This window comes from Galeopterus variegatus, unplaced genomic scaffold (assembly GCF_000696425.1).
Source record: "Galeopterus variegatus unplaced genomic scaffold, G_variegatus-3.0.2 Scaffold10699, whole genome shotgun sequence".
Classification (NCBI taxonomy): domain Eukaryota; kingdom Metazoa; phylum Chordata; class Mammalia; order Dermoptera; family Cynocephalidae; genus Galeopterus; species Galeopterus variegatus.
The window spans coordinates 65,781-76,578 of record NW_007736810.1 but is presented as its reverse complement, the minus strand read 5'-3'; the positions used below and the strand labels follow the sequence as shown (position 1 = coordinate 76,578).

Genomic DNA, 10,798 nt, shown 5'->3' with positions numbered 1-10,798 from the left:
GTGTTCTTCACCATTATTCTGAGCACAGTGGTCTATACACCGTTCCATAGCAGCCTGAGCACACACCACCAGAGAATTAACTGCACTGCACTAGAGTCATGTTTGTAACCCTCCTCTCTTTCTATGCCCTATAACTCCAACTAATCCACCAACACTTGGCCTAGGCATCATTGTTTTCCCCTTAAGCTTTCCTGATCCTGCTCCCCGACCCAGGAGCAGGTGAATCTTCCATCGCTGCCACCACCCTTCTCTATGCCGGAGCACTTATCACACCATGTGTCTGTTTATCTGTCTGTGTCCCTCATCAATCTGTGAACTCTTTGAAATTCTGAAGTCAGAGATGGTCTCAAATATTATAGTACACAACACAGTGGCTGGCATATAGAGCTGTTGCTTAATAAATATGTGTCTCTCTGATGGATGGACACTGGTGCTGAGTTTTGCAACTTTGGTTTCCATCTTTTACAAACAGATTAAGAACAAAAGGGATTCCATCACAACTCCTGGGAGAATCATGACAAATGCTTAGCTCCAGTTCAGAAAGAAGCAAGACTATTTATAGCTCAGGGGCTCAACATTAAATGACCTAGACTTAATTTTCCCTCACAGTTTAAATTTGTAGAACTTTAGACTGGAAGTGCCCTTGGAGATCCTTTAGTCCAGGTATTGTAAACTGGTGGCCTAGAGATATTTTTTACTTGACACTTACTATGTTGTTACTATTTTTATTAGAACACCTTGAAGCAGGACATTTACTCTTTATTTCTCCACATTCTACACAATATCCTGTCATAATATAACACTTCACGATTTGTATCATCCGCCTGACCCTTCAAGGCATTTGAATATGAAATGTCTGATTTAGTCCCATTTTTTGCCTCCCTTTACAGCAAAACTCCTCAAATCTGTACTTAGGGTCTCCAATTTTCTCATTAATTCATTCCAATCAGGTGTTTGTCCCTCCCTGTACTGATGTCTGATGATGACCGAGGACTTCCATCTCGTTAAATGTAGTTCCTGGCTGTGACCTAAGACCCTCCTGAGGTTCATGACATACTCCCCTGGTTTTCCTCCTACTTCCCTGCCTCTCCTTCTCTGTCTCCTTTGCCAGTTTCTCCTCATACCCTCAACCTCTGTTTGTAAATGTTGGATGCCTTAGGCTGCAGCCCTTGGCCTGTTTCTTGTCTTGATCTACTCTCACTCCTTGGTGATCTTCCACAGGCTTGTGACTTTAAACACTGTCACCATGCTGACACTGCATCAATGTACATCTCCATCCCACTTTATTGTCCAGTGGGCTTGTCAAAGTTAATCTGTCCAAACACAAATGCCCAATTTTCACCCCAAGCCTACTCTCTTACAGCCTCCCTCATCTCAGCGAAGGGTATATACAGCCTGCCCGTTGCTCAGGCCAAGATCCGTGGGGTCGTCCCTGCTCCCTTCCTAGCACACGCCATACCCAAACCTCAGTAATCACTTCTTGACTCGAATCCTCCAGTGTCTCCCCAGTTCATTTAGAGTGAAAGCCAAAGAAAATCTTTATGGTGGTCTACCAGGACTCTGATACTCTGCATCCCATTCTTCCTCCCGTCCCTACCTGTACTTCTTTGACCCTTTTTCCTACCACTACTCCCTTCTTGCCCTTCTTCAGCCACACTGGCCTCCCTGCTGTTCACTGAACACTCCAGGCATTCCCCTACCTCGGGTTGTTAGCATTTTCCATTCCCTCTGCCTGGAACGTCCCCAGGTATCTAGGTAAATGCACGGGGTGCTCACTTCCTTCATGACTGCTCAAGTGAAACTTCTCATTGAGGCTTTCCTCCTTCACTCTCTTTAAAATGGACTCCCTTACCCCAGGATGATTTGTCTCCCCTTCCCCCTTCCTGCTTTACTTTTCTCTAAAGTACTTTCTCACCCCCTAACATGCCGTACATTTCACCTACATATTTTGTTTATCTGTCTCTCCCTACTAGAACGTAAGCTCAATGAGGGCAGGCATATGTGTCTCCTTTGTTTACCACTATATCCTCAGCGATGGAATAGAATAGGGTACAAAACAGAGTAGGTACTGGTTACGGGTTGGTTACGGGTTGAATGATGCACCCACCCCCAATTCACATGTTGACATTCCTGTGATCTATTTGAAAACAGAGTCACAGGCAGATGTGATTAGGTAAGTTGAAATGAGGTCATACTGGAGTAGGGTGGGACCCTCATCTGACTAGAGCCTTAGCAAAGAGAATGCCATGTGAAGAGAAAGAGACATGCATAGAGGGAAAAGGACGTGAAGAGACACAGGATGAAGATGACCATCTACAAGCCAGGGAGAGAGGCCTGGAGCTGATCCTTCCCTCGCAGCCCTCAGGAGGAACCAACCCTGCTGATACTTGGTTTGTTTGTTTGTTTATTAATATTATTATTATTTTTTACATTTTAAGATGTCGTGGAGCAGTTGGGGGGAGGGGAAAGGGGGAAGGAAACAGGGTGGGAGGAGGAGGAAGGGGGCGTGGCTGAGGCCCGTGGCACCCCCCTTATTCCTGCAGGGGACACCAGGGGGGTTCTGCAGTCCTGCTGACACTTCGATTTCAGACTTTTAGCTTCCAGAATGGTGAGACAATACATTTCTGTTGCTTAGGCCACCCAGTCTGTGATATATTTTTTGGGTAGCCTAGCAAACTAATACAGTACTCAAAAAAATACTCTTAACAAAAATGTATGGGTGAGTAAATCAGTGAATTAATTTTTCCAATGAAGAAATGAAAGCCTAGTGAAGTTGCGGGTAGCCTAGCAAACTAATACAGTACTCAAAAAAATACTCTTAACAAAAATGTATGGGTGAATAAATCAGTGAATTAATTTTTCCAATGAAGAAATGAAAGCCTAGTGAAGTTGCATTACTTGCCAGAAACACACAGCGGTGAACTGGCACCACCAAGACTAAAATCCAGCTCTCCTACCGCCTCATCTGGCTCTCGGCCACCACAGCGTCAGTCTGTCTCACACGCACTGAGCAATGCTGTGCTGAGGGTGAGGGCATCTCTGGAGCCCTCTCCCCATCTCTAGATCTCACTTTCCTGCCTTCCTCCACATCACCCCCTCTGCCATCACATATCCTGCGTATGTCATGGCTGGACAATTATTGACATGTGTTTGCTAAGTGTTCTGATTTCCCCTCAGGAAAGCCCTGTGTATGAGTCTTCCATTATTCAGGAAGTAATAAAAGTTATAGTCATAACAGTAGAAAAAAACAAGAATGATTCACTGCTGAGCCACTGAGCCACAGGGAGCCGTCCAAGTTTTAGAGCAGACAATCAGCTAAGACAAGTCACGATGATGTCACGGTGGAATATACAAATACCTCAGTGGGCTGATTCAAAAGAGCATCACAATTAAATCAGCTTACTGCTGAGCACTCTTCTACATCCGTGAAGAGCTGATCTCCATTCTGACAGCCACATTTAAGGAGAGGGGATAAAAACAGGTGGCAGGAGGCAGCGGTCTCCACGCAGGAAGAAATGATTTCAAATTGCTGCAGAGTAAATGAATGCTATTCATATAGAAATTTTTCGAAAGGGGTTGGACATGTTTGGACACTTACCAAACAGGTCAGGAGCAGTGCTTTCTTCTCGGAATAAAATTACAGCATGACATTAGGCATGAAAAATTGACAAGAGCCATGGGGGTGATCTTTAAAATATTTAACAAAATATTGACAGCAAAGGCCATCAACAGCCAGCAAAGCCTTAGCACTGCATAGCGGTTGAAGGTGGCACTGGTGAAACTCCCTTGGCCAGGGTAGCAGAGATGCCCTTAACCTCTCTCACCCTTGGTTTAGTTTTTTCATTGCCTGGTGAGACATACCATTCTTTTCTCGGTGTTGTTACAAAAATTAAGAGAGCATGTTTATGACAATGCCTGGTACATTTCAGTTTCTCAATAATGATATCAAAATTAATGTCTTTATTATATACCACGTATCAGCAAATGCTGGTTTACTTAACCTGACAACAACCTCAGCATTCAACAGTTATTATTACCATTTTACAGATGGAGAAACTGATGTAGAGAAAAGTTAAGTAACTTTCTCAATGCCACACAGCTAGCAAGTGGCAAGAGTGGGTCTCAGGACCCAAGCAGTCTGGGTCTCAGGGGCTCAATCCCCACCCTATACTATCCTCAGGAAATGTCAGGGTGCTCCCCTCCCATGCTATGCTCCAGAGACATCAGCATCCCTTGCAAACCCAACATAAAGTCCCGGTTAAAGGACAATGGAGAGGCTATTACTGCCTGGTACTCCGTGATTTAGCCCTTCTTTCTATGTCTGCTCAATCTCCATTTGCATGAAGACAGGAAAAACAAACAGTCAAATTAATACAAAAGATAAGATCACAACTTTAAAAGACTTTTGTTTTTTATTCTGTATAAATTGAACTCTTAGGGTTATTTACCCCAGTTAAGGAATCTGATGATAACACAAATGCCCCACAGCTGCAGGGTTAATGAGTAGACCCTGTCTGGGGCCCACTTAGTGAAGCGAATCCTGAATGAACAAAGGACAAATGGGATTTGGGGGATTGAGAAGGGAGGAAGGCAAAGAAGGAACATTTGTTGAGCAGCCACCCCATGCCCGGCATCGCACTAGGTGCTTGACCTTTATTATTTCCTTCGATTCTGGTAACAACTCAATCATTCACCAAGTGCTGACTGAATGCTAGGTACCATACAGTTGCTGGGATGACAAAATAAAAAAAAAAAAATCATCATCCCTGCCCTTCTGAGTAAAATGGATTTAAAAAAACAAGCAGAGACGCTGTTTGAATTCAATGTGATATTACGTTGATATGGGTGTACACAGCCAGTGGAACTATGCTGGGCGGGCCAAGATGGTACCTACCACGTCTACAGGTCCCACATAAAGGACTGTTTCCAGCCTGGGTAGCTTGCATTCTGGGTTAGGTGATGCCACCACTGCTCCTCCCCATTGCCCCCCAGCCCCGTCACTAAAGGTAAACTGGCTCGATGAGTGAGATTCTCTCCCTTAGGAGTTTACATTTGGAAGTAGGGAGAGAATCAGGCAATCAGGTCATGGGGACAGAAACCGAGAAGTTGATTAAAAAACCCCGAGTGGGGCATGAGGAAGATAGCTGCTAGCAGGAAGAAAAATGGACAGAAGCAGAGGATACTTTAATAGATGTACCATAATTTATTTAATCATCTCCCTAATGTTAGATCATTTTTATTTTTTTCTGTATTACAAGAAATCCTATGGTGAATATCTTCATACATCAATATTTGTACCACTTCTGATTAGTTCCTTTAATGTACTTGTGGATTAATGAGTAAGCACATCTTAGCTCTTTAGACAAGTATGCATCTTTATTTCCAGGGAGATAGTACTGATTTTCCACGCCCCACAGTATTATGTGAAAGGGCCTACTTCAACACACTGTATCAACCCTGAGTCTTGGTCAAGTAAATAGAGAAAGGTAGTGGCTACCATTTTAATTTTTATTTTCTTAATTGCCTGCATATTTTTCATATGTTACGGGCCATTTCCATTTTTCTTATTGACTTATAAGAACTCTTTAGATAACAAGACTGATGCTCACTGACATACTTTGAAAATACTTGCCCATAATTTGTTGGTTTGCTTTTTAATTTTTATTTGAGGTGCAGAAGTTTTATATTTTTCAATTTATTAATCTTTTCCTTTGTAATTTAGTTGATTTTTTTTTTTGGCTGAGAAAATCTTTTTCTGTTTTCTACATCAGAAAAATACTTGGCTCTGTTTTTTTTTTTCCCCTAGTTTCAAAAAATGTTTTTGTTTTTACATTTACTTTTCTGTTCACTTAGAATTTATTTTTGTGTATTTGAATCTTTATGAAGGAAGATTGTGTATAAAATTAAAAAATAGGATTGTGTGATCCTATTGCAGATATATTTAATGTGTTAATGCTTGTTCCCCAGTAGAATCAACCATCAATGACTTCCATAACCAGGCAATGAATTGAGCACACACAGACCCATTTAGGTACACAATGAGAGAGAACATATGATCAAGGCTGGGGATGTCATCATTTGAGGGCTCTGTACAGAACCTACTTTTACTAAATGGAAATTACTGTTACTGAATAATCCAATCTACTTAAAACTCTAACAAGGAATCAGAAACCTCAATACTTAAACCAGCTTCATACTGATTTACAATGGGACGCTTGAACACAGTGCACCTCCTTGACCCCAACACCCACTTTCCAATTGCCTGTCTTTCAAAAAAACTATCTAATTAGATTTCCTTAAAAAGAGAACACTTTGTTATTTGGGAGAAATTTTTCTTTTCTTGTTTAGTTTGTACTTGTTTAAAACCCAGGGCAATTTCAACTTTATGTTTTCACAGGGTCTCTTCCAAAGTGTGATTATTGGATGGAATCTGTGTGAAGTGCAGGTGGTGAAGTGCTTGGCTATACCTCAAAAGATATGCAATTGTGAGTTTATATAACACAACAGCAAGTTCCAGAAAGAAAAAAAAAAAAAAAAAGACAGGGGCACATTCTAAAAAGTGACCACACACTAAGCTTTCCATTTCAAAAACTTCAGGAATTGAAAAAAATCCATGATCTCAAAACCCAATTATTTGAAAGTGATGCATATTAGTTTGCTAGGGCTTCCATAACCACGTACCACAAGCTGAGTGGCTTAAACAACAGAAATTCATTGTCTCAGGGTTCTGGAGGCTAGAAGTCCCAGATGAAGATATGTTGGCAGGACTGGGGAGAAAATCTGTTCCATGCCTCTTGCCTAGCTTCCAGTGATTTGCTGGTAATTGTTGACCTTTCTTGGCTTGTAGAAACATCTCTTCAATCGCTGCCTTCATCTCTGCATGGCAGTCTCCCTGTGAGTGTGTCTGCGTCCAAATTCCTCTTCTTTTTTGTAAGGACATGAGTCATATTGCAGTAGGGCCCATCCTAATGACCTCACATTAGCTCGACTACCTCTGTAAAGACCTTATCTCCAAATAAGTTCTTATTCTGAAGGACTGGGGATTAGGGCTTCAACATATGAATTTTTGGGGGGGAGGGGTGGAGAGGGACAAAATTTAACTCCAAACAGGTAAGTAATTATTGTGCCACTTACTCTGATGTAATGAATAGAATACAGGCACCTCAGCAGACAAACTGGGCTTTAATCCCAGCCCTTGTTTGATTTGGAAAGTTGGGAAACCTCCCTGAACCTGTTTTTTTTTTTTTTTAACTGTATAAAGAGGTGGGCTATGGTGAGGATTCATCCATCAGTTCAACAAGTGACTGCTCACTAAGGGGTCAGCTATACGTAAAATGCCCAGTATGTAATACACATTCAACATGTGTTATTTCTTTTTCCTTGAACATACTTAAAGTATTAGAGTACTCTGAAGGGTAATAATGTGAAGTATTAGTAAATAAAATTATAATGTAATGGAAGTATTTTACTTAAATGGCTTTTATTAGTCCTATTTCAGGATGTATTTCTATGTTTATGATATAACCATTTAAATTTGACAGGTTTTGGGGTATTTCAGGTTTTGTACATACTTGGCTTGTTGTAGAGAAATGAAGGTAAAAACTCCTGGTATTATTCTTCACCATGATTCTTCAAACTTTTAAAGATATAAAAATAAGAGTCTGGACGTGTGAAAATGATTACAAATGAAGAAGACTCAATGGATCGATTCATGTTTCTTTTTTTTCTTAATATAGATAAAATTATAACTACAATTTGCTTATGTGAACTTATGTTTACTCTTTGGAATATGTGACCCACTTTGAAACCAAGTAAAAAATCATAAATCAATACTTCAAGGTTTATAATATTTCAATGTTCACTAAATTTGATGTTTCATTCGCTGGACCATGCTCCCTGCAATATTACATTAAAAAGAAATACAAATGAAGAAGACTCAATGGATCGATTCATGTTTCTTTTTTTTCTTAATATAGATAAAATTATAACTACAATTTGCTTATGTGAACTTATGTTTACTCTTTGGAATATGTGACCCACTTTGAAACCAAGTAAAAAATCATAAATCAATACTTCAAGGTTTATAATATTTCAATGTTCACTAAATTTGATGTTTCATTCACTGGACCATGCTCCCTGCAATATTACATTAAAAAGAAATATCTTGCTTGATTTCTATGGTGGGCTGGGAAATATGCCAGGGAGAAAATTTGTTTAGATGTCACTCAAAATCTCCTCTCACCAGGCGTTTGCTTTTCCTGTGAGCAGGGAATCATGGTCTCCCTAAAAAGTGCTTCTTAGGCGAATCTCTAAGGCAGTAGATTTTAAACTTTTACAAATTATTGTTAACTTTCATAGAGGAGTGGTCTTTTCTAAATAAATCATACATAAACCACATTTCTGGTTAATGCAAGGTGGGAGTTCTGGAGATCCTTTTTTAGTCTGGTTTCCCTGATACTTAGAGTGAGTTGTGCCCAAGGATGTCTGTAGAACCTAGGACTCATTGGAACACAGTTCGAAAGTCACTGTTAGGGCTTGGTCTCTAGAGGAAATGAAGGCATGTTTCTAAGCAGGTCTTCTACCCCCCTGCCTGATGTCATACAGTAAGAATCACAGGAGGTATCCCCCAAGGAAGAAGAAACAAACCATACTGGTACATACGTCCTGTGATTCGCCTAGAAATTACAGCAGACAATGATTTCTGATGACCATGTACAGGTTTCTTTTCCATTAGGGAGTGAGGATTAGTTCCAGAAGCTGACTTTAGGCCACATATGCCAGTTTCCTTAGGGAGCATGCACTGATGCCACCAATTGTGTTGCAAAGCACCTGCTTTTATTTACACAGTCATCTGTTGCAGCAACGTTACGTCTGGATTATTTTATTTTTTATTTTTTATTTTTTTGTCTTTTTTCGTGTCCGGCAACGGATCGCAACGCTCAGTGTTGCGCCCGGACTGGACCGGGACTGGCAACGGGATCACAACCCTCGGTGTTGCACCCGCACCTCGCTCAGCCAGTGAGTGGGAACCGGTCTGTATGTGGGATCTGAACCCCCGGTGGGAGCACCGCCGCGCTCCCAAGTGGCGCACTGTAGCAGTGCGCCACCGGGCCGGCCCTACGTCTGGATTATAATCGCCAGTTTTGCTTACCAGTTGGATCCTCCAGTAAGAAAACTCATTAATGATAGGGGTCATATCTTGTCCATTTTTAAATACCCAGTGCCGAGTCCAGTAGCTGATTAATAATAATAATAATAACAACAATTATTATTATTATTTTAAAGGTAACTAGCATTTGCTGAGCACTTACTGTCAGACACTGTTCAGAGTAGTTCCTATATGGTGTCTTAATCCTCACACAACCCAATGAAGTAGATTTTATCCCATTTCAGAGGTGGAGTTACTTGCCCTCAGGTCATGCAGCTCAGAAGTGGAGGAGCTGGATTTCAAACCCAGGCAGCCTCTTTTTCTCACTACACGGTGTAACATTACTCAACAATATTTTTTGAGGATTCTCCATGTGACAGACACTGTTCTGGGCATTGAGGATATGTGGTAATCAAAACAAAGTCACTGTTCTTGTGGAGTTTACATAGTGAGATGCTCTCTAAATATGTGCACAGAAAATACTCCTTAAAAGAGTGAATTAAAATATTATACTTCTATTTTTACTCCCATCTTAAGAATTAGGTAACTGAGTCTTGGGGAGCTAAGGAATTCTTTTAAGGTAACATAGCTGATCCATACTAGAGCCCGATTCAAACTCACTTCTGTAAACTCTGATCCCTTGCCTTCAAGACAATCTATCTAAACTATCCAAAATAATCCACAATGCTGGATGGTCCTGTTTTCATTTCTGATGAAATGGTGAAGTGATTGTTGATATTTTCGACGCTGGTTCTATTTTCAGAAGATTCTTAGGGATAGAGATTTCATATCATCTGCTTTGCCCCTAACAAAACTTTTGCTTGCACCAAGTCTGTTTCTTCCTGTTTGATGCTCTGTGGCCTGTGACTACCTTCATGTTTTCCATTTACTCAACAAACATTGAAGGAACACTTATCACAAGTCAGGGCACGTACCAAGTGCCAAGCATGCATTCAACATACCGAGATAATAAAGCATCAGTTCCTGCCCTGAACAAACTCATGGTCTAATGGAATTTCAAAGTTGCTTGAGGGTAGAGCCTCTGTGATATCGGGGTCAAAGGAATTATCTCAGGTCTCTTGCATGCATTCCATGATTTTCTCCTTTAGTTTCCCATCTTTTTCTACCTGGGGTTCACCTTAATAGTCCTAATGTTATACTACTCCTTCAAGAAGCTCAATGTGCTTTCTCTAGACTGGTCAATTATTGTCATGTTCTAATGAGGTTTTAAAGAAAATGCTTCACTCTTTAGGGGCCATTTGATTATGTAAGGAACATCACTCCAGTCCCATGCCTGTCTTCTATCCTCTTCATAAAGAGCAGAGGGATGAAGAATGAACTAAAAGGGTTTCTAGATGTTTCACTGCTGTGATCTGTTTGCCTACACTGGTATTCTTTGATTATAATGAATATGTTCACCGAGGAAATTATTTTGAGGAAAGCAATTGTAAATGAAAACGGAAACCCATTTATGAAAATAACTATAAGGATTAATATGAACAGATTATTTTTTGACATTTAGTATAGAACTTCCCTTTCTGAGAGTTTAAAGTTCTAAATTTTAAGAAATCCCACAGTCTGAACCAAATTTCTATACCTTTTAGAATGAATCTTAAAGGAAAAAACATCTGCAGCACAAAAATATTTTCC

At 40.5% G+C, this 10,798-nt stretch overlaps 1 long non-coding RNA gene across 1 annotated transcript in view; it reads left to right on the top strand.

The window, feature by feature from the left end:
* Positions 1–2,197: 2,197 nt before the first annotated feature.
* Positions 2,198–10,798, top strand: part of LOC103610172 — a 10,535-nt gene continuing 1,934 nt past the window's right edge. Inside the window, exons 1-2 of the long non-coding RNA XR_552190.1 lie at positions 2,198–2,390; positions 6,398–6,485. This is a non-coding gene — a long non-coding RNA (uncharacterized LOC103610172). The remainder of the gene's footprint in view (positions 2,391–6,397; positions 6,486–10,798) is intronic.